The sequence below is a fragment of the Pseudorca crassidens genome, chromosome 9 (assembly GCF_039906515.1).
Source record: "Pseudorca crassidens isolate mPseCra1 chromosome 9, mPseCra1.hap1, whole genome shotgun sequence".
Lineage (NCBI taxonomy): Eukaryota > Metazoa > Chordata > Mammalia > Artiodactyla > Delphinidae > Pseudorca > Pseudorca crassidens.
The window spans coordinates 93120927-93147970 of NC_090304.1; the positions used below are offsets into that span (position 1 = coordinate 93120927).

Below are 27044 nucleotides of genomic sequence, written 5' to 3' on the forward strand. Positions count from 1 at the left end.
GAACTTACTTCCATTGAGCATTTATGTTCATTGTTTATTTAGGAGCAAGTATTTCAACCCCAGAGCCCCACTGCAGAGTAAGTATCCTGCTCCCCGTGGATGGAATGCGTCAGGCGCAGGACCAGTGCTTATGTGCACATTCTCATCTAACCTTCGTCACAGCTCCAGCATATGGACAGAACTATTTCTATGCTATGTGTGAAAAACTAGGTTCAGAGAGGTGGAATAACTTTCTCAAGTTTGCACAATTAGTAAGTGGCCCAGCTGGTATTCTAAGCTACGCTGTGTCCTGGGAGATCTGACAACCACAGCTCCAAGAGGTTAGGTGACTTGCCTGAGATCCCACTGCCAGTTAGTCATGGGATTGGAATTCTCATTGATCTGACTCTAAAGTCCTTTGCATGGTTTTAGAGTTATTCCTCCAGTTTCTGTGTTGATGGTGCCTTCATGGTGGTGAGACATTCCTGTGTCCGGCACGGAGCAGAAGTGGATTCTAGGGAACAGCAAAGATGGCGTCCTGAACAGGCTGTATCCGGAAGTGAGGGTCCCTGTGTATCTGTTTTCCATTTCTTTGAGAGGACAACACTGGAGAGAGAGAGAGAGGGAGACAAAGAGAGAGAAAGACATACACACAGACCACCCCCCCACCACCACAAACCTCTTGTACCTACAACCCTACGGCCCTCAGCTTCCCTCCCTCATCTTGAGGCAGTGATGCCTTGGCTTCAGGTTAAGCCACTTGTTGCCAGCTGGTGGCGTTAAGAGTTGGGAGTGCCAGTTCGGTCACAGGTGACAGGATTGGGAACATCACCATGGCCCTGGCTCCTTCCCAATAGAACCAGTGGGGTCTGGGAAAACTACCCAGTTGGGGAATTAAATGGGGGTGAAAAGAGACGGCAGATGATGGGTCCTAGTGGGGAGGGGAAGGGTGAAGTGCTCGCCCCATGGGTTTAACACTTTCATGCAAGCGCTTTCTCCATAAAGTATTAATAATGTTCCTATAATTGATACTTCAGGGCAATAACCTCTGACAAAATGGCCCTGATTAGCAGATAATTGAGTGTGTTGGATTGTGTCCTGAGAGAGCTGAACGCTGCCACGCAAGGCCCATTAGCCCATCATAATGACCCCTTTTGTCAGGTATTAGTGTCATTAAGAGCCTGCTCTCTGAAATCAGTCCCTTCATTTAACTCTTTTCCCTAATTATATGGATCATTTTACAAATCAAAGGGAATGTTTGCATACAGCCCCATCCCGAGATGGAGTGAGGAGCAGGCCGGAGATTTCTGAGTGGAGAGTCCTTGGTAAGGAGGGTACTTGTGGTCACTGGGAGATTTCCGGAGGAGATGGGCCCCTTGGAAAGCATTGCACGATGACATGATGCGCCCTGCCGGCCAAGGTGCCGGCAGGGGGGAACTTCCGGATGGGGGTGCCTTGCCACGAGACCTTACAGGCCACGCATAGGTCACCACCTGTGCCCCTGAATCCATCTCGGCAAAACATCTGTCCTCCTGGCCTCAGAGACGCTGAATCCGTACAGAGGGTGCCAGGATGGAATAGGTCGGCACCTGAGCGCAGCCATAGGGCCTCCAGAAGACACAGAACACCTGAGCTAAACATCTGGATTTTGCCCAGAGCTGACTCACATTTCTGTCAGGAAGCAGGAGCCTGCGGGAGTGGCTGGAGAGGCTAAGTAGGGCCCCAATCATCCAGGTCTGGGAAAATGTGACCACGGTGCCCTTGCACCCGTACTTAGAGCTGGGGGCTAGGTAAGCAGCCAGTGCTTCTGGGACGCCTGGGGACTTGGAACCTCGTCAGCCCCTAGGCCACACACACAGAAGCTGACACAACAGGAAGCTCAAGGGGCAGAAGGCTGCTTCTGACCTGTTCCTCCAAGCACCTTCTCACTCATTAAAAAGTAGAGACAGTTATTTGTAGTGAGATGGATGGATCTAGAGTCTGTCATACAGAGTGAAGTAAGTCAGAAAGAGAAAAGCAAATACCGTATGCTAACACATATACATGGAATCTAAAAAACAAAAATGGTTCTGATGAACCTAGGGGCAGGACAGGAATAAAGACACAGATGTAGAGAATGGACTTGAAGACACGGGGAGCGGGAAGGGTAAGCTGGGATGAAGTGAGACAGTGGCATGGACATATATACACCACCAAATGTAAAATAGGTAGCTTGTGGGAAGTAGCCGCAAAGCACAGGGAGATCAGCTTGGTGCTTTGTGACCACCTAGAGGGGTGGGATAGGGAGGGTGGGAGGGAGATGCAAGAGGGAGGAGATGTGGGGATATATGTTTATGTATAACTGATTCTCTTTGTTATACAGCAGAAATTCACACACCATTGTAAAGCAATTATACTCCAATAAAGATGTTTTTTTTAAAAAAAAGTAGAGACAGTTTCCCATTTATTCGAACCCACTCACTGCCTTTTCCACCCTCCCAGCTCTGTACAAAGCTTTTTAACCCAGGGCAGGTTCAGTGTGGGTGAATCACACTGTCTCTAGAATGAATTGCTTAGAGACGAGTGACTGATAGCTTGTTGGCAGCTAAGAAGTGTATATTTTTATAGATACGATACCAAAGATGAAGGTGAAAGGATATCATCTATTACAGGAAAGGCACAGAGGTTGCTGAGCTGGGAGGGATAGTTTATTTACTTGGCAAAGTGATGCGTGAATTTCCCAAGAAGAGTTAGGACCTGCTCTGGGTCCTGGGGTGGAGTGTCTGGACAGTAGCTCCTACCCCTGCCCTGTTTCTGCAAAGTGAAGGCTCCTTGACTTTGCTTTCCCTTGTTTTAATCACAGAGGAGCTTGTGCTCCCATGATTTGCGTTAGGCCTGGTGAATTTCCCAGCATTGGCCTTGGGTGGAGAGCTGCCAGCTGTGCAGAGAAACTGCCAGGGTTTCTGCTGAGGAAGCAGAATTTTGGTGGTAGAGTGTGACATTCTCTTCTCAAAAATAATACCTTTCATTTAAGGTAGGAGAGGAGGTTTGACTTACCATGAAAATATGCTTTTCAGACTTTTTCTGCAGGGCCTAGTTGCTGAAGCAGGGAAGGGAAGCCCCAAAGCTGCAGGTGGGAGTGGTGGTCTGAGGGACGCTACGCTCCAGAGGATTCCTCTGAGAGTGGGGCCAGACACGCGGGAATCCTACTTTCCGGCTGCAGCTCCGTCGGTGGTCCAATTCTGCTCAAACCCCAAGGAATGCTGCTCCCATGGAACAAAGCATGCACCTCACCGACTGGAATACGAATAAAGTGTTATTATGTATGTTTAGACACATAAATTAACAAATATTTTATGTTATGGTAATTTCTAAACAGTCAATGGACATTTCTTAAACGTTGTATTGCTGAGGCCCTGAAGTGGACACTGGCTATATGCTGATGAACGGGGGCATGGAATCTACTCTCAAGTGGCTCAGACTCCTGCATGTGTGGTTGTGGTGGAGTGGGGTGTACACAGACACTTAAATCAATCTAGTGTACTGATGCTGTAATAGAAACGTGGGCTGGGTGTTATAGGAATGCACAGGGGAAATAACTAACTACCTCTTGCTGGGAGACATGGAGAAGGCTTTCCCGAAGACATAATACTTCAGCTGAGGTTTGAGCGTTTGCTAGATAAAGGAATGAAATTAAGTGCCATCGTAACAAAGAACAGCTACAATTTATTAGGGATTTGGGTATAATAATCATAATACCCAATCTTACAGAGCAATTACTATATGCCAAAACACTTTGCGTGGTTTAGCTCATTTGATCCTCACAGCAGCCCTGTAAGATAAGTATTATTATTACCCCCTCTTTACAATTAAGGAAACAGAGGTTTCAAGGGAATTTACAGATATTAAATACTCTGTTGGGGTCACATAAATCTTAAGTGATTTAAGAAATCACTCCTGCTGGGCTTCCCTGGGGGCGCAGTGGTTGAGAGTCCTCCTGCCGATGCAGGGGACACGGGTTCGTGCCCCGGTCCGGGAGCGGCTGGGCCCGTGAGCCATGGCCGCTGAGCCTGCGCGTCCGGAGCCTGTGCTCCGCAACGGGAGAGGCCACAGCAGTGAGAGGCCCAATCACTCCTGCTGTCCTTAGATGCTGGGCACCAGGCTCCGGGTGAGGAGAAGTGGGGGAGAGGTCCTCAAGATGGAGGCTGAACGGAGCCCTGCAGCCCGTGGAGCACGGCCAGCCACTCGGGGGATCCAGCCACAAATCCAGATCTGAACCTTATCCAGTAACGCAAACCCAAGATCCCTCTGTCCTCACTAGGAAGATCTGGGATGTGGGTCTCTAACAGGACAAAGTTCGGCCTGGGGTTCTTTAGTGGTGTTTGGCCCCCAGTTTACATGTGCAAACAGGTCTCCCATCTCTGCTTCACATAAGCTCTCCTTTCCAGCCAAACTGTTCTGTTCAGTGTCTCTTGAACTCTTTCTGGGTCTTTCTGACCAGATCTCCTACCTAATGGGATTTTTCCCATCAGAATGTCTTCCTCACCTGTCTCCTTTCAACTAAACCCAAATCATCCTTCTAAGCTAAACTCAAGCCCCATGACTTTGGTGAAGCCTTCCCATCCCTTCATCCCACAATGACCCCCTCCCAGTCCTACAGTGCTTGGTTCATCCCTCCTCCTGTTGTGAGTAACATAGTCATGGTCATGGGCATCACCACCAAGGGCCCCTCTGCTGTGCTCCATGTGAGTGGATTCCCCAGTTGGCACTAGAGTAGCCACCAGTGTCCCTGGATGTATCTCCTCAAGAAAAGTGTAAATTTCTTCAAGTAAGAAGAGGTGTCTTATCTTAGACATCTGCAAGTGTCCTGTGATGCCTCACGTATAATAGTTGCTCATTAAATACTTGTTAATGGATTTGCCACAGTCAGTAGGCGTGAGAAAACTCAAAGATGAGGATGTCAAGGCTCCACCTGAATTTATTCTCTAACTGGATGCATTTTCCTTAAGCTCTGAGCCCTGGTTGCAACATCGTCAATTTGAGAGAGGAGCAACTCCATCCACACTTCCCCCATCCCAGAGGAGGGGGGCAGAAGAGGATTCTTGCCTACAGGGTACATGGTGATCTTGGGCAGAAAGGCCTGGGTTGATGTGAGATGTTCCCAGTGCTAATAAAGTTCTTGTCTCTTGGTCAGGGCTTGCTAATTGTCTGCAAAGCACGGTAATGGGAAGACAGTCGCAGGCAGGAGAAGAAACATGTTCGTTCAGGGTCAGGGGCAAGATGTGGGTCTCTCTGGCTGTCAGGCTGAAATCTTCATCTCTCTGCTGGTCTCCCTGCCTAGATGCTCCTAGGAGCGCTGTGTGGGTGTGCAGCTTAAAATAATGCTGCATTTGTTTGGCTTTGAATGTACTACCCTGGAGATGGGTGGCAGGCATTCCCACCTGGATTTTGTCTGGAGCCTGGTGTCATCTCCAGTTGACTGAGTACATGTAAGCGAGCTGGGGGAGGCTCAAGGTGTCACCCAAGGCAAGGAGAACCCTAGGAGACAGGCTAATGCTGGGGACAAAACCAAGCCAGGCAAGAATCTGAATACCCGTTAAGACATGGTGTCCGTCACTGCTCTCCTCTGCTTCCATTTCTGCTCCTGCCACTGGCTCCCCACTCCCACCCCCACCCCCACTTCCCTCTCCAGAGCCATTGTTCTCCGGGGGTGCGGGGAGACACAAAAGAAAGCACAGAGTAGATGCTCAATGACTTTGTTGAAATGAATTGAAGAAGGCATGAGGGCTGGGCACCAGCAAACAGAGGGGCGCTGGCTGGTTCCTTTAGCAGATACACTGCTCTCAGGAAGGAGTTCCTTAAGAAAGGGGCAAAAGAGGGCTTCCTTGGTGGCGCAGTGGTTGAGAGCCCGCCTGCTGATGCAGGGGACACGGGTTCGTGCCCCGGTCCAGGAAGATCCCACATGCCGTGGAGTGGCTGGGCCCGTGAGCCATGGCCGCTGAGCCTGCATGTCCGGAGCCTGTGCTCCGCAACGGGAGAGGCCACAACAGTGAGAGGCCCGTATACTGCCAAAAAAAAAAAAAAAAAAAAAAAGGGGGGCAAAAGGAATTATTGATTGGGAGCTGCAAAACCACTTTGTCAGTTCTTTTAAAGAGAGAATTTCTTTCTCCTACGGAGACCGCAGTTAGCATGAGAAGGGCCAATGTACAAGGTTACACGCTGTGTCTGTCCCTGGCCCTTTGCTCGCTGACGGCTTCATAGCCTGTCTCACAACGTGCTGCCTTCTCGCCCTGGATGCACCTCTCTCCCCCTGTGCCCCAGAAGGTCAGCAGGTTGTCTCTCACGCTTTTGTCTGTTTCAGCTAACAGGTCTCTGACAGGCAGGGTCCTTCCTTACCAGGAGGACTGCCGTGGCCACAGCGAGGCTGCCTCTGTCCTACTTTGAGGGTCCTGAACTCACCAAGCGGAGCTGGGTCTAAGGACAGTGTGACCGCACACCAGGGTCTGGCTGCTAGGGAACCTGCTCAGATTTGGGAGGAGCAAATTTGAATCACAGATGCAAATTGCTTAACTTTCTGTCCTTCTCCATCTCTTCCTCATGTGAAAGGAAGAGAGAATTCGGAGCTGGTCTTTTCTAAGAAGGTGCTCCTGGTAAGCTAGCTCCCAGAGTCTGAGAACCAGAGTTCATCTGAAGCTTGGAATTCAGTTGCTCCAACAGTGGGGGGCTTTGGGGTAGGCTGGGGGAATTCTCTGGGGATTTGTAGCCCATGCTTTTCCCTGATTTGCAGTCACTGCCAATCTGGGAGTCTGAAATGTGTTGACAGCAGACATCCTTTGTGTTCTGACTATAGGAGCGATTTGTGGGTACCCTGCCTTTGTCTCTTCCATTGGCAGCCCGAGAATGAAGCAAACAGCAGAGGAGACAAGAGGGAAGGAAAGAAGGGGCTGATGGGTGTGTCAGAGTGAGGCCCAGAGTCCCTGTTTTCTCCTTTCCTCCTGCAAATGACCTCATTTATTATGGAAAAGGTTTAGATATTGAGTCATAACTTGCAAGAAGGAGAAACAGCCCAATCGATACCTCTCCAGAGCACCTGTGGAGGCGGACTGCTGCAGGTAGGGTGAAGAGGAAGCAGAGAGGGAGGAGGGGAGAGTAATTAGAAGATAATCTGGCTTAAGAAGTAGCTCTGGACCATCTGCGCTTTCATTAACCATGGAACATGCGCATCTAATCCCAATTAACTTCTGCCACCATCTCCAATCTCAGCTTCTCTGTTCACGCCAGTGACAAGACTTTAGCTGCAGGCCAACAGGCTGGGAAGACCCCACATTACCTAGGTGGGAACAACCAGAAGGGCCCTGCCTGCTGGGGCACTGGTGGTGGTGGAGACAAGGCAGAAGTAGCTGGGTTATTAAGTCAAGTCTTGCCCTGGCCTCCAGCTCTTCCCAGTGCAGCTTTATCTGGGGAACTGGGCAGAATCTTTCTGCACTTGGCCCTTAGGCCTTATAGAGGGACTTTATCAACATTCCCAGAAGTGGAAGCCGCTGACAAGCTCTCTGTTTATGCACCAGAAAGCCATAGAGGATGGAGCCTTAACGCGCTGGCTGTGAAGGCCTATGCGTGAGCTTGGGTGATGTCCAAGGACTACTTCTTTGGGCCTCAGTTTCCTCTGCTGGACCAAGAGAGAATTTGATTAGGTGATCTACAACTGCGCTGTCCAATATGGTAGCCACTGGTGACGTGTGGCTATTTGAATTGAGATGAATTGAGATTAAATACAAAATTCAGCAGCTCAGTCACACTAGCCACATTTCACATGCTCAATAGCTACATGTGGCCACTGGCTGCTGCATCAGGCAGTGTAGGTATAGAACATTCCGTCACTGCAAAAAGTTCTGGTGGGCAGCGCTCACCCATAACATCTCTGGCAATTCTGCTATTGCGTTATTCTAGAATTGCCTGCTATCAAGAATCCCGCAGCATTAGTTCCTTTGCCCCCTTGAGTTTCCTCCCCACCAGCTGCTGTCATCTGCCACCACTTACACAACACAGCAATGCCCACACACACACACACACACACACACACACACACACACACGGCACACAATGCTTTCTTCCAATCAGGGCAGTGTTGAGAAATTTGATAGCCTGACTTGAGAACAACTGACTAATTGGGTGCACTCCCGACTTCTCCTTACATTTGAGGGACTTTCTTTGTCATGTAATTATTCATTGTACACCATTTCCTGAATGCCTACTACATGCCAGGTACTGTTCAGAGCACCAGTGGAATGTGGAGTTTGGGGATGACCCCTTATGACAGCGAAGTCCTTCGCGGTAGGAGGCATGGCCACCAGGAGCATCAACAACCCTCTAAGTGTCCACCTGTGGCCTTGCCCCTGAAGGGTTTGCATCGCACAAACAGCCCTCACTTTATAAACACTTGATATAAACAGATGGGGGCTGGGAGGAGTCGAGGAGGATGCGGTGTGATCAGCACTTGATTGGAGACCTGGGCAGCATGTTGTGGGGACAGAGCAGAGACAGTCACAGCTCCCCGCTCCCGGGGCCTCGATTTCCCCAGGTGAACAGAGGGCGGGCCTGGCCCTCTCCGAGGCCTCCTCGTGGCCGAGACCCTCTCTGCAGGAGTTGAGATGTCTGAGCACTCTTTGGAGGAAGAGCCTCGCTAGGTGCAAAATTCAGGCTGCACAGGTTTTTCTCCGTTTCCCAACTGTGCTGCCCTTTATTCTTTTAAATCCTGAGGCTTCCTGGAGGCTCCTTCCCTCCCCATACAGCTCTCCCTCCTTCCCGGCTGCATAGCCCCAGCCCAGCTCTTGTCATATTTCCTACTGGATCGGGTGTTTAATTAAAATCATAATTAAAATTGATCTCCTCATTAGCATGCACCTGCTCTGCCTCTCACATCCTCGCGTTCCATTATCCACTGAAGATGTCAGGGCTGACAGGCGACAGCCAGACCCCAGGCCAGCCCCCCTTGATGGGGTTGGCGGATGACAACATCTGGACAGAGAGGACTTTGGGGGAGAAGCTGCATCCACGGCAGAACAACACACGATTAGCGCCAGGTGGGCCCCCTGGGGAAAGGGCCGGCTGCTGGAGGCCTGCGCGCAGCTGGCTACATCTGTGGTCCCACCGGAAGGACTCCTCCCGCGTCCACCTTCCTACCCCTACTCTGTGTGTACGCACACACATATACGTACGCCGCTTGCACGCCCCTCGGGGGATCTGTGACAAGTCAACAGACTCCTGGCCCTGGAGAGTCTGGGGGGTGAAACCGAGAAGGCCTCTGGTTTCCAGAGGTGAACCCCAGATGTGCCCTCAAGGAGCCTCCATCTGGGCTGTGATGAGCACTATCATGACCCTCCTCCAGGGGGCACCAGTGAGAGTGAGGCGAGCCACAGGGGTCAGGAGAGGAGCGGGCCTGAGCCTCCCAGCTTGAGGAGACCTGCAAAGAAATGCTGGGGTGTCAGGCGTGAGTGAGTGTGCAGTGCAGGGGTAGGAACCCTATGGCTACTTGACTTCCTGCCTGGCCCCTCTCACCCATGGAAGGGGAAGGAGGCCCGGGAGGAGAAAGCCATCAGGGCATGAACTCAGTGCAGGAATGGAAGCTCCACAAGAGCAGGGGATTTCTTTCTTTTTTAATTTTTTTTTATTTTTAATTGTTGTTAAGAAAACATAACATAAAATTTACTATCTTAACTGTCTCTAAGTACAGTTCAGTAGTGTCAAATATATTCACATTATTGTACAACCAATCTTCAGAAGTTTTACATCTTGTAGAACTGATGCTCTGTATCCATTAAACAACAACTCTCCGTCCCCGCCTCCCCCAGCCCCTAGCATCCACCATTCTACTTTCTGTCTCTAGGAAGCCGACGACTCTAGGTGCCTCATGTAAGTATAATCATATGGTATTTGACTTTTTGTGACTGGCTTACTTCACTTAGCGTAATGTCCTCAAGGGTCATCCATGTTGTAACATGAATCAAAGTTTCTTTCCTTTTTTTAATTTAATTTTATTTTTTTAATTTTTATTTTATTTTTATTTATTTATTTATTTGTGGTACACAGGCCTCTCACTGTTGTGGCCTCTCTCATTGCGGAGCACAGGTTCCGGACACGCAGGCTCAGCGGCCATGGCTCACGGGCCCAGCCGCTCTGCGGCATGTGGGATCTTCCCGGACCGGGGCACAAACCCGTGTCCCCTGCATCGGCAGGCGGACTCTCAACCACTGCGCCACCAGGGAAGCCCTCTTTCCTTTATAAGATTGAATAATACTCCATTGTATGTAAATACCACATTTCGTTTATCCACCCATCTGTAGATGGATGGACACTTGGGTTGCTTCCACCTCTTGGCTGTTGCGAATGCTGCTGCTATGAGCATGCAAGCGCAAATATGTCTTCAAGATTCTGCTTTCGATTCTTTCAGATATACACCCAGAAGTAGAAGTGCAGGGATCATAGGATAATTCTGTAACAAAGAAGAACAAACCTGACTCCACATTGGATCTGTTGCTTTAGCGCTAACCCTTGTGCTCTGTTGCCTGTGCTTAGTCATGCTGGCTCTGCACCTTTGTAAAAGAATGTTGCCTGTAGCCTGAAATATACAGGATAGCCCCTTCTCAAGCCTCTGACCTTTAAAGGTATAACACTTTCCCATTCATATAGAGATAAAAAGTTGCAGAACAGAGAATAACATTTGTCTTGTTGGAGGAACATTGTGACCAGATCTACATGGACAGTTGCAAGAACAAAGGATTCTGGTACCAAGAAATTGGCACCAACCAACCACATCCCCTCCCCTTGTAGTATAAAAGAAGCCTGACTTCTAACTCAGGTAAAATGGTTCTTTGGGATGCTAGACCCATCTTCTTGGTGTGCTGGATTTCTGAATAAAGTCGCTATCCCTTGCCCCAACAATTTGTCCCTCGATTTATTGGTCTGTCGTGTGTAAAGCAGTATAAGCCGGGACTCAGTAACAATTTTATCTTTAATTTTTGAGGAACCGCCATACTGTGTTCTATAGGGGCTATGCAATTTTACATTCCCACCAGCAGAGCCCAAGAGTTCTCATTTCTTAACATCCTCATCAACACTCATTTTCTGTTTTTGTTTGTTTGTTGGTTTTTCGTAATAGCCATCCTAATGGGTGTAAAGTGATTTCTCATTGTGGTTTTGATTTGCATTTCCCTAATGATTAGTGATGTTGAGCATCTTTTCATGTGCTTATTGGCCATTTGTATTTTCTCTTTGAAGAAATATCTATTCAAGTTCTTTGCCCATTTTTTAATCAGGTTATTTGTTTTGTTGTTGATGAGTGGGCAGGGCTTTTTATCTGTCTTGTTCTCTGCCGTATTCCTGGCACCTAAAACAGAACCTGGCATATTGCATGCACTCAGTTTCCTTACTGAACATTTGTTGAATTAGTGAGTACCTTTCATTTTCAGAAATCACTAAATGAAATGGGATTCTTCCAAAGGGGTGGTGAGGATATGGACGTGATATGAAATGTGATGTCTCACCTACTCCACCTTTTTGCAAATCCTGTGTGAGTTCTGTAATAGAAGCCTAGGTCAAATTGACCTCACATCTAAGGGAGTTTTGACCAAGGTGGACATCCTATAGTGAAGGAAATTTAGGCTTTGGGGTTAGACTTCAATTCGTATCCCAGAGCTCTGCTACTTACTGGCTATGTGGGCCTGTGCAAATTACCTCTGTAAGCCTCAGTTTGCATATACATAAAATGGGAATAAAAATACCTACCAGGGGCTTCCCTGGTGGCGCAGTGGTTGAGAGTCCACCTGCCGATGCAGGGGACGTGGGTTCGTGCCCCGGTCCGGGAGGATCCCACATGCCCCGGAGCAGCTGGGCCTGTGAGCCATGGCCGCTGAGCCTGTGCGTCTGGAGCCTGTGCTCCGTACCGGGGGAGGCCACGGCGATGAGAGGCCCGCGTACTGAAAAAAAAAAAAAACCTACCAAATAGGGTGGTCACAAGGAAGACATGGGGTAATAAGGTCCTGTAACTGATCATTCCCTTTCTTGCTCTTCTTCCCTGTGATTCTAAAACTCTGATTATAACATCCTACAAATGACCAGAACAACCAGGACTCACATTGTCCCTCGTGTTAAGCACGTGGTATCCGTTGATCGCTGTCTCTGTGTGAGATACCGCACTTAGGAGGGAGGAGCTCAGAAATGTGTGAGGCACGGATGGGTCCTACCCCTGGAACAAGGCTGGGGGGCAGGTGAACCGAGGACAGAAGAAGACTGGAGTGACCCTGAGCTGGCTTTGCAGGAAAAGTTGGGCTTAGATAGGCCAAGACAGTGCCCTGAAGTGGCAAGGGCATGGCTTCAACATCAGGTTCCTGTCTTCAGACTTCCTCCTGCCCAGTGGAGGCCACCCAGGAGGTTTGAGCAGGGGAAAAGCCAGGTGAAAACTGGTGAGGGCTAGCTGGGCTGCAGAAGGAGGCATGGAAATTATCCAAGGATGCAAAGCCTCCTCGCAGTGAGGGGGTTCTTCCTCTGGCTGCTTAAATTCCTTCTGCTGGAACTGAAGTTTGTTTTCTCCTCTGCAGTCTTTGGGGGAAGGAGAGAATTGCTAATGACCTTCCTCCATTACCCGACATTGATTTGTGGGAGGGGAGCTCTGCCGTAGCTTGGTCTTCCTGCCTTTCCCTGTGCACATCCCTCTGGATGTACTAACAAGGGCTTAACCAGAGATGAGTAAGTGCCAAGGCATTTTTAGTTTACAGTACTTCCCCAAACTTCCTCCTCCCTCTCCTTCCTCCCACCTCTCTACCTCCCCAGCCCCTGTCCTTGGGGGCTCAGGGCAGAGGTCACCCTCCTGGGGGAGACGATCCTCCAGTCCTGCCCCAGTGGGCTCACCTCTGCTCCTCCCTGGGAGCCGCCAGCAGGCAGCCTGGGAGCCCTGGGAAGTCAGGTCAAACGCAGACGATGTAGGAGCCGGAGCCAGCGGGAGGCAGGGTGTCCACCAGGGAGGTGATTAGCTCTGTGGCTCCTCTAATAATAATCTGTGAGGCTAACAAACAGCACAGAGGAGGCAGCGAGGGCAGGCTGTGCGCTGGCTGTCTCTGTCCTTGTTAAGGTTAGATGACGGGGGAGACCTTGTTAATTGCAGACTTACCCTGGTTACTACCGGCTCTCAGCCAACGAGCCACAGGAGGCAAAGCAAGGCTTAGTGGGGAGATTTGGAGCAGCTGATGCCTGCTGGGGTAGAGTTTCGTCCCTACCCTGGGGACCCAACTTGTGAGAAAGCCCTGGGATTCAAAAACTCAGCTCATGCATCGGTCAGTACTGGCTGGCTGCAATGTGTTCTATAGAACATTCAGAAGGAGTCCCGAATTCCATGTTTTTGAAAGACATGAGCTGAACCAACAAAGACGAGTCTCCCTCTCTCCCATCAGAGGACACCCCCGACACACACACACTCTCACACATACACACTTACACTCACACACACTTGGTTCTGAGCCTTCTGGTGTTCGATGGTCTATAAATATCCGTGGCATTGAATTAAACTCGAAATTGAACCCAGAGAGAAGGGGTGTGGCTCTTCTCCCTCTGGCTTCCCTGGCTCCTTTGCTGCTTGACCCTGTAGCTGCCTGGAAAAAAGGACAACACAGAACGAGGTGGGAGGACCTGCCTCAGCTAGGGGGTGGCTGAGGCCATGAGAGGGCAGGAGCAAAGGAAATATAGGAGCCGGGCTGGCAGCCAGGGGTGGGACAGCATAGACAAGACCCCAAGCTCAGCCTTCAAGGAAATGCAGGGTGGGAGCGTGGCCACAGCAAGAGCCCTGGTGAGCATCACACAGAACATGTCCAGGCTGGGCCCCGTGAACAGAAGCCCAGAAGACTGAGTAGGGTGACGGAGGTGTGGGCAACTGGTTTGCCGAATGTCAATATGGGAAAATCTTAAAAAGTGCAGTTTTCTGAGGCTAGCCTCTGACAGAGAACAAGTGACTCTTAACCCCAGTAGATTGTAATTTAAAGACCCCAAAGGAGCTCCTAGAAATACGAAGCTTCATGGAGGATGCTGGAAAGAAAAGGGTAGAATTTCCTCCGTGTTGGGTGTATGTTTGTCTTCTGCCGAGAACTACCAACCAGTCTGTCTCTCATATCTGGACAGTGCATGGGGACAGCAGCCCTGACTCTGAACTGCCCCATCTTCTCCAACTGTTAGAATTTTCTTTACTCCCCTGTCTTCCTGGTTGCCCCTCCCCTCTCCTCTACGGACTTCACGGCTGCCTGCGGTCGCCTGGAACCCACCCCTACCCTAGGCACCCGCTCTGGACGCCCCTCTAAGATCTGATCTGTGGTGGCAGGACTAGTAGCGGTGCCATGAGGTAAGAATGGTAATAATAATGAAGGAATGAATGACCATCTGTTAGGTCCTTATGATGTGCCAGGGCCCTGAGCTAAGTGCTTTATAATGCATTATTTCATGTAATACTTCTAACAATCTCATGAAGGATCATTTAATCATTTTATAAGACCTGATTCATAAAAGAAGAAACTGAGGCTCCGAGAGGTCACACGACTTGCCAGGGCCACTCAGATAGCAAGTTGCTGCGCTGGGATTCAGACTCTGAAGGGGACGTTCTTTCTTCTCCAGAGAGAACCGGGGAGCTGGGAAGGCAAAACCCCTGGTTCCTCCCTCTGTTGCTGTCGCAAGGGCTCAGGGTGCCCAGCCCCGTATATTATCCCCCTTCCCCGCCTCCGATCCCTTCTGAGATGGCCAGAAGCAGGGTTTCTTCACCTCGGTGGACACCTGAAGACCCACCATTAGTGTTTGGACAGACTCTTTGTCTGTTTCATATGAAACTAATGAATAGAGACATTGGAGGAAGTCACTTTAATCCCTTGATCCCGTTTGTTGAGGGGAAAAAAAAGACAAACTCAGAAAGTGTTTCCTTCAAGGATGTCACAGAGTGGGGCCCTGTGTTCTTTCCTACAGTCGGCCCCCGAAGTAAGAGGCCCCAGGCAGAAGTTTCTCTGGAGCATTCAGTCAGCAGGAAGTCCCTCCTACAGGGCACCATGGCACTGCCCCTGGGGACCAGAGTCCCTTTAAGACCTTTCTCAACTTTTCCCAACCTCCTGCCCTGCTGGCCCTGCCCCAGCTCCTGAGTCATCATCAGCTCAGAGCTGGTGGGGTTGGGGAGGAGCTTCCCCCCGCCCCCCGCACCCCGCAGCCTTTCTACTCTGGGTTGGCTTCTGTAGTTCCCAGCTCCTGCTTAATAACCCTTCATGCTGTTCTGAGTGCCTTGTTGCTACCGATTCATTTAATCCTCCCAGTAATCTGGTAGGGTGTGCACCATTCCCATTTTACTGATGGGCAAATTGAGGCACGGCAAGATTAGTGACTTCTTCAGGGGCACAGCCTGGAAGTGTTGCAGACAGATGTGACCCTCCATAACCGCGTCTGTGGCGCAGACTCCTCCTTATTTGTACTGGATGCTGGGGACATTTAAAGTGACCTTTTCTTTTTTTTTTTTGGCAGGCTGGCCTAGGAAACTTTCTACTGTGAATAACGCTGATCTACATGCCAAGCTCCAAGCAGCTGATGTACTAATGAGCAGAGCTTTGGCCTGCCTGCTCTTTTGTGTCCCCCTCAGAACTTGAACAAAAGGCACACTCCATGGGTGTTGGGTAGGTGGTTGATTGGATTTTTACTGGCAGGAAGCTCCACTGGCTTCCACAGCTGCTGAGGTTGGAGAAGGAAGGAGGGAGGAGGCGTGGTGGCCCACGGGAATGGGTCCCCCTATGAGCAGCTCAGTCCTGGGGTGTGTGCCACGCCTCTTCCTTGGGTAGAGTGCCAGGCAGACACTGTGGGTCCCTGTGAAGGTGGCAAAGCAGATGTGTTCCCATCCCCCTCTCAGTCTAGTAGACCCTTCATTCCTCTTCTTCAGACGGGGAAGCTCTCCGCCCCGGGAATCTGCAGGATGAGCTGAACTGGACTTGCTTACAGGAGGGTAATCCGTAGGGCCAGCTGTGCTTACTTTTCTCGGGCTGCCGTGGGATGGAGCTCCGTGGATCTCCCGGGCCAGTAAGGGTTTGAAACCAAAGGAGGCTTGACTCCTGCCTCCCACCCGGGGAGGGAGGTCGGGCTGTAGAGAGAGATACACAGGTTAGTTCTAACAGGTGTCTGCTTTCTGCCTCCAGCTCAGGGTGCCCACACCTGCTGCTACGTGTCCAGGTACCCCTCCTGTTTGATCCCCACTGCGGGAGGCTGGGGGTGGGGAGACCGGGGAAAGCTGGGAGGAGGGGAAGGAGATGTAACATACTGAGCCGAGAGCACTCAGGGAAATAAAGGATCTATTTTTTTTTCCATTTGTTCTCAGCAAACATTTGTCATTTAATTTCTTCCTAATTACACAATTACGTAATTATGTAGTATTAGTAAAATAAAGCCTAAAGACGTTTGAGTAAAGAATTACTTAAGTAAATAATGGCTGACTAAAGTAATTATTTCCGGGGTTTTCTTTTTTAAAGTAGAATTGGATGAAATTAGTCCAGGCATTGTTGCGGAGCTGAGTGGGAGTGGGGACTGTACAGCCGGGGGCCAGAGATAAGGCTCCCCTGGTCCTCCTGGGGTTTAGCTCCCAGCATCCTGGAACTTTCCTCCCTCTGTAGATGAGACTCTGATGGCAAATTCCAGCTCTGCTATTGGCTAGTGGCTTGGGAACTACCTTCCGTTTTGAGCCACACTGGGCCTGCCAGAAGGGCTTGTTCCTGCCCCAGTGGGAAAGGAGGAAGAGGATGAAGTTCAAGGCAGAAGGAAGTACTCAGTTACTGAGGCCTGTGCCTCGGCCTCCCCAGGTTTACGAAGAGGCAGCGAGACATGAGACCACCAGGTCCATAAAGAGACCACCCCCCAGCTGCAGGGTGAGGAACTAGGTCCTGTGAAGTGCTGGGGGTTATATGGTGGCAGAGGTGGACGGAGGATCTCAGGGCTGCAAAGCTATGTGGAGACCTTATGTGGACAGGTCGCCCGGGGTCAGGTGCAGTTTGCCCTGGGCGTTTCCTTCTTGGCTTGCAGGGCTGCAGAAAACACAGTTTTCTTCAAGGTTGGCACTCAGCTCCCCTAAGCCCGGTAGACTTTGACCTGGCAGTGTGCTTAAGTGGGAAGGAAGCAGCCCTCCCAGAAGGGGCAGGGAGGCCTGGGATGAAGGGAACTCTTGGATGGGGCTGGTGGTGATACTGCCAGAGCACATCCTGGATGCCTGGTTCAATCTGCCCTTGATGAGACCAGAGGTCAGCTCTCAAGACACGAGCCCCTTTTCTCCACACTTCAGAGTTTGGTGAAGGACTGACCCAGCAGCTTCTTATAGAAGGAGATTCCTGGGGGATCAGGCCGACCTGTGCTCCCTCCATCTTTCCCCTGTTCCCATCACTACAGTGCTTGCTCATCCTTCAGAAGACAGTCACTCATTCCTTTGATCTGCAGGGCTTGTCCCTCTCTGAAATCCTCCTAGTGCAATGGAGCCCCAGACAAGGTAAGTCCTTAAGACTTCTCAGCTTTCTCCTTAGGACAACTGAACCAATATATTCCTCCCCTGGAGCTGTGTTTTAGTTTCCTGAGGACTTGCAGTCCCTGCTGGGGCCCTGGGAAGCTGAGGTATATGTCACTGATCTTCTGTACTTCTGGTGCTGGTGGGTGTCAGACAGAGTTGGGGATCACGCCGCCCTGCCTGCTGCAAATCTCTGAGAGCTCGAAGGAGACCAGCTTGAACATGAAGCAGGTAAACCTTCTCAGCCTTCTCACTGGGGCCATGGCTTTGGGCCTGTGATTGGCAGTTCATTGACACCAGCATCCTTTGAGAAAGGAACATAGAAGAGGCTTCTGGAAAGTTACTGAAGCCACGGGAGAGTATTGGAAAGGAATGCTGACACAGTCCTTCAGGCCAAAAACTGTAAGGTGGGTTAAAAACATCAGTTTTTCTTGAGTGGTTTATCTGTTGCTCATTGAGCTACAAATATTTGGAAGTATTTAGTAAAGTTGAAGATACACTGCCCTACAACTGGGCAACTGTACTCCAGGCACAGGCTCTACTAATAAACAACCTAAACAACCTAAATTTCTATGAACAAGAGAATGAAATGAATAAGTTGAGTAAGTTGTGAAATCCTCATTGAATGGAGTTCTTTTCAGCAGTAAAAATGAAGTAGAACTACATGTATCAACATGGATGACTCTATGAAACACCATGGAGCTAAAAAAGCATGTTGCAGAAGAGTATATACACTGTGATACCACTTATAGAAGCTGTAAGCTATGCAAAACCAAACCATGTACTGTTTATGAATGATACCTAGGGATATAGACACCAAATTCAAAGATGGTCAACTTTAGGAGCATGGGAATAGGGAGTGGGAGGGAGGGTTGGGAGGAAGGGGCTGCAGTACGTGGGCATCCAACCTTATTGGTCATGTTTTATTTTTGATGCTGGGATATGGGCACAAGGGTATTTATCATACGATTCCTTAAATTTTCTGAGTGGTTGAGATATTTTCAGAAATATTTTACAGTATTAAGAAATAAAAATGTGAAAATCCAAACAACTAAGGACCCCCTCGGCTTTCCTCAGAAGTGCCAGGACGTGGTGTGTGTGTGTGTGTGTGTGTGTGTGTGTGTGTGTGTGTGTGTGTGTGTATGGTGTGTACATCCATGTATGTGAGTCTGAGATGGCAGAGGTGGGTGGTGAATAGTTGGGGTGAAGAGCAGTGGAGAAGACCTCAGATAGACAGGGTCATAGCTGGCTGCTGGGAAGTTTTCTGGGTTGAAAACTTATTCAGTAAAGTTCCTCTCTTCACATAATATTTGCCTACGTAAGAAGCTAAATATTCATTGAGTAATTAGCCCGTTCAAATTTGTGGTATGAAAAGACAATTCTTTCTAATTATAGGGATGTCAGTTAAAAGATGCCACACTAGGATGCCATTCACTGCCAAGACAGCCTTAATAAAATTCTCACTGTGATTTAGATTCAAAAAGGTTAAAAAAAAAAAAAAGACACCATTATTTTTGATAATTAAATATTTACCAGAGCTGAGAAAATAAGTCACACTAATGTTTCAGGCTAATCAAAAGCTCTTAAAAAATAGCTCCAGTAAAGATATTTGTTGCTCTCACAGCTCTGCTGCCAGGTTCACAGATTTTCTGGCTAACGCCAGCATCATGGCCGACTCTCCTGGAGGGTCTGACGGGCAGTCCTTACACATCCATCCCTCCTGGAGACATTATCTAATTTACAGTTACTTTTCTGCTTTGTAATTTTACATAGGCTCACTGTTGTCTGCTCCCTCCCCCCAGTTAGATTCTAAGTGACATGACTACAGAGCTGTGTCTTTTTAAGGGGGTGGAGGTAGGGATGGGAGGGGAGGTATGTCATCTCTAATCCAGTTCTCTCTGTAAGGGAAGCTCAATAATGAATTGAGCTTGACAAATAATTAATGTGATAGAAATTGTACCCTGACTTGAAATTTAGCTCCAATACTCCCTGGCTGTGAGCCATTGGACAAGTGACTTTAACCACTCTCAGTGTCAGTTTTGTTTCTGTAAAATGGGGATATTACACAACTACCTTAAAGGATTATTTTTCTTTTTTATTGCAGTATAGTTGATTTACAATCTTCTGTTAATTTCTGCCATAGAGCAAACTGATTCAGTTATATATACGTTCTTTTTTTTACATTCTTTTCCATTATGGTTTATCATAGGATATTGAATATAATTCTCTGTGCTATACTGTAGGACCTTGTTGTTTATCCATTTTATATATAATAGCTTGCATCTGCTCACCCCACCTCCCACTCCATCCCTCCCCCAGCCACCTCTCCCTTGGCAACCACAAGTCTGTTCTCTATGTCCGTGAGTCTATTTCTGTTTCATAGATAGGTTCATTTGTGTCATATTTTAGATTCCACATATAAGTGATATCATATGATATTTGTCTTTCTCTGTCTGATTTACTTCACTTAGTATGATAATCTCTAGGTCCGTCCAAGATTAAGGTAATTTAAACCCATCTCTTCTTATAGTAGACTTGCGGGCATTGTCTACTCATTTCTGTCTTTACTTCTATGACCTGCTACCCCTCCCTCTGTGGGCAGAGATCAGCATGGGCTCCACCCTTTCCCCCCTCAGCTCCTGGTTTTCTCAGGATATGCTCCCATGACCATAGCTGCTTGGTCCAGGGATGGTAGCTGACCCAGGCTGGGCCAATCTGAGCTTTCCCAGGATTTTGAATTAAGAACTGAGGAAGCTAGTCAGACCATGTCTGCTTAAAGATACAGTAAATAGGAGACAGCCTAATTGTAGTATATCAGTTAAGATTGGATTTTGCTGCATTTAACTGAAACCCCCATCCCACCCATGCCACAAAAAAGCACAACTAAACAAAAATAGTAATTAAATAAAATAGACATATATGTTGCTCTTCTGTAAAAACAGTCCAGAAGTAGGCAGTGCAGGGCCAGCTGAGGGCTCCAAGGTCAGGCTCCGATCTTTCTGCTTCTCCATCTTCAGGGCAGTTTCCAGCCTCTGAGTTACCTCCTGTTCCAGTAAGGGTGCAGGAACTTCAGTGGTCTTATTTGCATTTCAGGAGGTTGGAAGGACAAAAGGGAGAAAAAAGCATGGCTCTCATTTTTTTAGAAGGCCTAACTCTTCTCCTCACATCTCATTGACCCAAACCTAGTCACCTGGCCAAACCTAGCTGCAAAGATAGCTGGGAAATGTAATCTTTTAGCTGGGAACCATTGCTGCCCAATAAAACTGGGGTTCTAAGGAGGAAAGGAGGAATGCATGTTGTACTAGGCTCCCAGTAATCTCTGCTCCTTGGAGTAATTCTGCCACATAGACGAAGCTGGTCTGTTGTCACATCTCTATATTTCCCATGGCTTGGTTATTTAATCTTAGCTCTGATTATGGGAGATACTCAGGATCCTTTTAATAAATTCCTTCTTTTCTTTCTTTCATTAGAAAAAGTGTCAGTCACAGCCACAAGGGTCCTGCTATTCCTCTCCTTTAAGACCCCTTTACAGCTCCCTGTGACACTGGAGGGACTCTAACAGCCATTGTAGGTTTATTGGTTACTTTAACTAGAGGACTGGCTCCCACGTGCGTTCACTGTGAGAAGGTTGTGGTGCTCTGCTCTCTGCGTTACTCTCTGCCTCTTTGGTTCTAAATCCAAGACTCTGGCTCTCTCCTTGGTTCTGGGTCCCAGAACATTGCAGAGAGCTTGGAGTTGGTTTCTGCTTTCTTGTTTCTTCGAGTGTTGTCTGAAATCACTGTTGTTTCTCTTCTCCACTTAGAAGCACCGGGAGAGAATATGAGCTCCAATGACTCAGCTATACAACTGCTTCCTCTCCTCCTGCCTGGCAAGACCCCAGGAGAGGTTTCCAAGACATTGGTCTGTCTGCGGGGTTGTGCCAGGACCCAGCACACCCTCTTATATCGGCAGAGAGCAAGGTAAGAATAAGGAGAAGAGGCTTTCCTTAGCACTTCTCTGGAGAGTCACTTATACCACAATTCCAGTGACTTCTAGCCTGGGGGTTCAGTTGACCTTGGGAGAGCCTGGAGGTGCTAGCCTGGGAGGAGGGCTAGGCATCCTGAAGATTATTTTTTGACAAACGGGAACTGCATAGAAACAGGGCCCATTCCACCCCACCCCCACGCCCCATCCCAGGGCGGCTGGAGGTGGAGCTCAGAGCTGATCATGGGATTTGCAAGGGCAGGTCATTGTGGTTAGCTGATGGGCATTTGAGAATGCATTTTGTGCTGAGTCTATGGGTAAAACATACTTCTCTATGAGGGGATTTTATTGCTGCAATGAACCTCATCTGTGAGTCAGAAGGTCATCCTCTGCAGCAACCATGTGACTGGGAATCACAGAGAAGAGGAATCGAAGGGCCTCCAAAACTAATTTATTAGTGCTCAATTATTGAGCACTCGTTACCGGCAAGTACCATGCTAAGAGTAGGTATTATCTTATGTCATTTTTCTCTAACCCTCTGAATTCGGTAATGTTAACACTCCAGTTTAGCAGATGGAAAAACTGAGGCTTGGAGTCATCCATCATGTTGTCAGAGCTGGGATTCAAATTCAGCGTCTGATCATTCCAATCTTCTCCTCCTACTCACCACACTCTACCACCTTCTGCAGCATTTACTGAAGGTCCCCACTGTGCCTAAGCTGGTTTCTAGATGCCACAGGCAGGACTGGATCAATATAGAGGCTGCCGTAACCATCTCCAGGAGGCCCGTTTCCCACCTCCCTTACCATTAGGTTCCTGCGTGTCATCATCACGCAGAGCTACTACTGAGCAATTCGATGGAAATATAATACAAGCCGCATATGTATTTTTACGTGTTTTATTAGGTACATTAAAAGAAACCAAAAGGAATAGGTGTCACTGTAGCTCATGCTATCTGCATAAAATATTTTGAAAATCACATTACGGTGGCATATCAGTGCCTAGAAAATAAAATCATTCCAACTGAATCAATCCATTGACACTGACACAACCAGTGTTGTTTTTATTTATTTATTTTTATCTTTTATTTTTTCATTGAAATATAGTTGATTTACAATATTGTGTTAGTTTCAGGTGTACAGCAAAGTGATTCAGTTATACATACATATATTTATATCAATTCTTTTTCAGATTCTTTTCCATTATAGGTTATTACAAGATATTGAGCATAGCTCCCTGTGCTATACCGTAGGTCCTTATTGTTTATCTATTTTATATATAGTTGTATGTATATGTTAATCCCAAACTCCTAATTTATCTCTCTCCCGCTTTGTGCTGTGTTTTCAGTACAAGAAATGACACACGTTGCTGATACATGTACTACAGTACAACAGTGATATCTCACAGGATACGATGGTTAAAGTGAAATGGGCTTCTATCAAAACAATAAAAGCGTGTCTAATGCCAAAATATTTTACACTGCTTCTGCTTTTTAACTTAAATTAAACAAAATTAAAAATTCAGTTTTTGGTAGCATTAGCCAGATTTCACGTGCTCAGTAGCCAAGCATGGCTAATAGCTACCATTTCAGACAGTTCAGGTCTAGCACCTAATTGAAATTTTTCATGATGCAAATGCACTTAATGCATCCTGAACAGAGAGAAGACATATCAGGCTGGAGGAGGGCATCTGTACAGAAGAGAAGCAGAGAATGAGGCTGGAATGATGCGGGGGCCCATGGGAAAGGGCCACTGTCAGTTTCTGAAAGAGGATAATGCAGTGGGAATGGTAATTTAAGAAGATTAACCTGGATGCATTAGACAGAATGGGTTGCGAGGACACAGATTAGAGGCAGGACCATCACATTATGGGGAAGGGGAGATGACAAAGCTGTGAACTACAGTGAGAGTTACCAGAAAAGGAAAAAAAAATATGGCTGAGAAACATTATGAAGAGTTACTATGAAAAGACGACCTCTTCAATAAATAGCGTTGGGAAAACTGGGCAGCTACATGCAAAAGAATCAAATTGGACTGCTTTCTCATACCATATACAAAAATAAGCTCAAAATGGATTAAAAACTTACATGTAAGACCTGAAACCATAAAACTCGTAGAAGAAAACACAGGCAGTATGCTCTTTGACATTGGTCTTAGCCATTTTTTTTTAAAATATATGTCTCCTTAGGCAAGGGAAACAAAAGCAAAAATAAACAAATGGGACTACATCAAACTAAAAACCTTTTGCACAGTGAAGGAAACTATCAACAAAATGAAAAGCAGCCTGCTGAATGGGAGAAAGATATTTGCAAACAATGATAAGAGGTTAATATCCAAAATATACAAAGAACTCACACAACCCAACATCAAAAAAACAAACAACCTGATTAAATATTGGGCAGAGGACCCAAATAGTTTTCCAAAGGAGACATTTAGATGACCAACAGACACATGAAAAAATATTCAACATCACAAATTATAAGGCAAATGCAAATCAAAACCACATTGAGGGCTACCCTGGTGGCGCAGTGGTCAAGAATCCGCCTGCCAATGGAGGGGACACAGGTTTGAGCCCTGGTCCAGGAAGATCCCACATCCCGCGGAGCAACTAAGCCCAGGCGCCACAACTACTGAATCTGTGCTCTAGAGCCCATGAACCACAGCTACTCAGCCCGCGTGCTACAACTACTGAAGCCCGTGCACCTAGAGCCAGTGCTCTGCAACAAGAGAAGCCACCGCAATGAGAAGCCCATGCATGGCAATGAAGAGTAGCCCCAGCTCGCCACAACTAGAGAAAGCCCGCATGCAGCAATGAAGACCCAATGCAGCCAAAAATAAATAAATAAATAAATAAATTTATTTAAAAAAAAAAACACGTTGAGATACCACTTCACATTTATGAGAATGTCTATTATCAAAAAGACAACAAATAAGTGTTGGCAAGAATGTGGAGAAAAGGGAACCCTTGTACACTTATTGGTAGGATAGTAAATTGGTGCAATCACTATAAAAACCAGTATGGAGGTTCCTAAAAAAAATTGAAAATGGAATTACCATATGATCAAGCAAATCTACTTCTGGGTATTTTCCCAAAGAAAACAAAAGACTAATTTGAAAAAATATATGCACCCCAATGTTCAGTGCAGCATTATTTACAATAGCCAAGATATGGAAGCAACATAAAGGCCCATCAATAGAAAAATGGGTAAAAAAGATGTGGTGTATATATACAATGGAATATTACTCAGCCATAATAAAGAATGAAATCTTGCCATTTGCAACAACATGGATGGACCTAGAGGGTATTATGTTAAGTGAGATAAGTCAGACAAAGTTAAACACTGTATGATATCACTTATATGTGGAATCTAAAAAATAAAAACAGGAGAAAAACCATAACAAAACATAAACAGACTCAGAGATACAGGTTGCTGCTGTGGGTGATGGGAGAATAAGTGAAATAAGTGGAAGGGATTGGGAGGTACAAACTTCCAGTTATAAAATAAATAATGAATAAATAGATGTAATGTACAGCATGGGAAATACAGTTAATAATATACTAATAACTTTGTATGGTTACAGATGGTGGCTGGAACTGGTCATGGTGATCATTTTGGAATAGATGAGAGTGTCAAATCACTATGTTGGGCACCTGAAATTAATATAATATTGTAAGTCAATTATACTTCAAAAAAAAAAAGGGTTACTATGGGTCAGTGGTTGGATGCATAAGGGGAACAAGAAAGGGGGAGAGTTGACGATGACCCTGAAGTTTTGAGCCTCAGACAATAGAAAATGTTAATACCACTGATAGGAATGAAGTCAGGAGGGAAAGCAGGCTGGGGCCAGGGTGGGAGGAGATAGCCGATGAGTTCAATTTTGTACAGACTGGGTTTGCCCTAATTCCTTCCATTATCTCTCCTCTTTACCCCTCCTCCTCTCTCCTCCCTCTTACCTTTCCCTTCCTTCCCTCCTTTTCCTGTCTCTTTCTTCTCTTGAAATAGATTAATTGAGCACCCATCATGTGCTGGAGACAAAGAAGTTTAACAGACATTTTCCAGGCCTGATGAAGGACCATTGAGAGGGTGGTGATACTTCATCAAAGACAACAAAATAAAATTTCCCTCTTATTTACTTCTGCTGTACCTGGCATACCTGTTGGAATTTGGCCTGGGATGGGGAGTGGAGGCGGCAGGATGAAAGGAGTTTAAAAATTGTTCATGTTTCTTAAGCATTTAATATGGGTCAGGCACAGTTCTAAACATTTCACTGTGACTTAGCATCACAATGAAGAGCATTATTTCCCCCTTGACAGGTAAGAAAAATGAGGCACAGAGAGATAAAGTCACTTACCTAAGGAAGCACAACTGGTAAGTGGTAGGCGGGATTTGACTCCTACAATTTTTGTTAAATATTCACTGTGAGTTGGTAAAAAGTGTCAGTCACCTTGCTGTGGGCTGATTTTTGCATCCTCCCCAAATTCCTTTGTTGAAGCCCTAACCCCCAATGTGATAGTAATATTTGGAGGTGGGGCCTTTGGGAGGTAATAATGTTTAGATGAGGTCATGAGGGTGAGACCCTCTTGATGGGATTAGTGCCCTTATAAGAAGAAGAAGACAGAGAGACCCTACTCTGTCCATGCACAAGCGCCAAAGAAGGGCCGTGAGAGCACACGGCAAGAAGGCGGCCGTCTGCAAGCCAGGAAGAGGACCTTCAGCAGGAACTGAATCTGCCCACACCTTGATCTTGGACTGCCCAGTCTCCAGAACTGAGAGGAATAAATGTCTGTTGTTTAAGGCACCCAGTCTATGGTGTTTTGTTAAAGCAGCCTGAGCTAACTAAGACGTCATACCACAGGGGTGCCTTGCGTTTCCAGCCCTTTCTGAAGGGCAGGATTTTCACAGGGTGGGTGGCTCCTGTGAAGCCTCTGGGAGGTTTTTCCTTCCACAGGTGGGGCTGGTGACCACTAGGAGTTTGTGCAGAAAGCAAAGGACTGACCACCATCCTCCTCCCAGCCGAGAGAGAGGTCAGATGGGGGATGCTCTCTTCCAGCACCTCTCCTTATTGTTAGTCGAGTGACTCCTCCTAGGGATCTGGTATTCTGCTCTGAATGCTTTGTTTTGATGGTGTTTTTCTAATATAGTTACCCACCTGCAGGTACATCCCAGAAAAAAAGGCCTTCAAATGGAATAGGAGCCGGGCGAGGGGGGAGGTAGGGGATGGGGAGGAGATGGGAAATATTGCACTGCTCCCGTACAGCAGCTCAAGGGATTTATTCTAGGCTTTCAGAGCCAAGTGAATATTGCTTATTCATGTGCAATCTAATCCTCCACGTGGCCTGGGGGCTGAGAGCAGCAGGGATGACCTGGTTGCAGAGGGGCAAGGAGGGGCTGGAGGGCACGTCCCTGGGCACTGTGGGGCAGACCTGGCATCCTGTGCTCTGGGAGGGCTGGTGCTGGAATAAGGTGTCCCTTGAATGGCTTGGATGCAGGGGCAATGACTGGGAGGGAGTTAGTATGGGCTGGAGGTGGATTGGTGATCAGATTCAGGATCTCTCAGTGGATTCAAGGTACAGA

At 47.5% G+C, this 27044-nt stretch overlaps 1 long non-coding RNA gene across 10 annotated transcripts in view; it reads left to right on the forward strand.

Moving 5' to 3' along the window:
* The window catches only part of LOC137230888 (uncharacterized), a 42601-nt gene extending 15986 nt beyond the window's left edge, over nt 1–26615 (forward strand). For 3 of the 10 annotated variants that reach the window (XR_010946287.1, XR_010946289.1, XR_010946288.1), the window contains exons 2-4: nt 15496–17913; nt 21309–21465; nt 25473–25602. This is a non-coding gene — a long non-coding RNA (uncharacterized lncRNA). Of the gene's footprint in view, nt 1–15495; nt 17914–21308; nt 21466–22816; nt 25145–25472; nt 25603–25783 lie in introns of those variants that run through there. The other 7 variants (XR_010946294.1, XR_010946293.1, XR_010946291.1 and 4 more) reach the window with 7 other exon arrangements.
* The last annotated feature ends 429 nt before the right edge of the window (nt 26616–27044 follow it).